At 46.8% G+C, this 1,750-nt stretch overlaps 1 non-coding gene across 1 annotated transcript; it reads left to right on the plus strand.

Moving 5' to 3' along the window:
* Nucleotides 1-638: 638 nt before the first annotated feature.
* Nucleotides 639-768, plus strand: LOC118722245. The gene has a single exon (XR_004988948.1). It is a non-coding gene; the product is annotated as a small nucleolar RNA SNORA3/SNORA45 family (small nucleolar RNA).
* The last annotated feature ends 982 nt before the right edge of the window (nt 769-1,750 follow it).

The following is a 1,750-nucleotide window of genomic DNA, read 5'->3' on the forward strand; positions in this document are numbered from 1 at the left end:
AATTCATGCACAGGTGGTAGTCCCTCAGCTTGGCCTGCATCCTCTCGAAATTCGGCACCCCTCAGGGAATGTCCAACTGCCATTTTAGGCCTGATCCTGCAGGGATCCCTAAACCAGCAATCAGATATCTTTCTCACAATCAGGGACCACTGACTCCTAACTGCTGGCTCCTAACTGCTGACTGCCTGTTTCCCTGATCTCCCCTAACCACTCTGCCTGCCTGCCTAATTACCCCTAACCACTTTGCCTGCCTGTCTAATCATCCATAGCCTCTCATATGCCTGCCTGATCACCTCTAACTGCTTGCCTGCCTGCCTGATCACCCCTAACCCCCTACCACCCTGATATCACACTCAACTTCCCTCCCCTGCCGGTCTGATCACCTCTAACTGCCTTTGTCTCAGCCCCTACCACCATGGCTTTGTCCAGAAGATGGCCTGTCAACCTGGTCTGATTAGCATATTACCATTTTATTAGTATAGATAGATTATATAGGATAGGATTGCTTAAATGGGAGAGGTGCTTTTTCAGCAGCAAGAGATGCTCTTGGCAGACAAAAATACATAATCCCTATATCTGGACTGATAGCCAGCCATATGCGCTATACTGCCAAACTGTTCATTAAAACATTGAACCACGCCGGAGACTAGAGTCACATCTTGACAGCTATTGTCCTGGTATGCTAGAGTTCTTGGAGAGAATCTTCTGGTCTTGATTCACTGATGAGAGTAGCAAATGCCTCCAGTTGTGACCAGATCAGAAACATAGGGGAAAAAAATTGAACAACTTTCTTACACGTTACACCAAAAAGCTATTGCCCTTAAAACCCCTCCTCATCCACCATCTTAGGTTCTGCCTTCATAGTTCACCCAGATTTGATTATTATCTTTTGTTATGAACATTGGATGCCTTTATATTATATAGACTTGATTTTTAATTTTCAGCATGAATTTACTGAACAGTGTACCATATGGATGTTTATATGCATTCATTTTTCATGATTTAAGTTTTTAGTGATCCTAATTCTAACACTTTACATTTATAGAGCATATTTACTCCTAAACTGATTGGTCGGTTTCTGTGCCAGTCAGTATCAAAAGTTCTACCTCCTAGGCAGCCATTGGCTCCTCACAGTTCTCCCAGATTTGGTGATTGGTCGGTTTCTATGCCAGTCAGCACCTCCGGGCCTATCTCTGGGCCTATCTCCAGGCTTTATCCACAACTGCCAAGGGGGAGCTGCAGATAAGGGCTTGAATCTCTCTCTTGGCCTTGCCAGCAGCTGCTGATCAGGCCCCACCTCTTTCTCTCTCCAGGCCTTGCTGGCAGTTGCAGTGGCTGCTGATTTTGACCCTGCCTTGCTCTCCAGGCCTCTCTCCAGGCCTGAACCACAGCCTAGAGTCAGAGGCAAATGACTTTGCTGCACTGGCCTCACCTTGCCCACCCCCACCAGCCCACCTGCCCACCGGCTACCAGCCTTGCTGTGATAAGAGCCTACGGGATGTGGGGGAGGGATCAAGAGGTGCTCCATGCACTTCCTGGTGACCAGCTGGCCGTCTGTTCATTTAGGTCGTGACGGCCCCCAACCTTTTATAATGTAGGTAGCCAAGATATGGAAGCAGATCAAGTGCCCATCAGTATATGAATGGATAAAAAAGCTGTGGTACATTTACACAATGGAATATTACTCAACCACAAAAAAGACTGAAATCTTACCATTTGTAACAACATGGATGGACCTAGAGTAGGGGTG

This window comes from Pipistrellus kuhlii, unplaced genomic scaffold, assembly GCF_014108245.1.
Source record: "Pipistrellus kuhlii isolate mPipKuh1 unplaced genomic scaffold, mPipKuh1.p scaffold_m20_p_19, whole genome shotgun sequence".
Lineage (NCBI taxonomy): Eukaryota > Metazoa > Chordata > Mammalia > Chiroptera > Vespertilionidae > Pipistrellus > Pipistrellus kuhlii.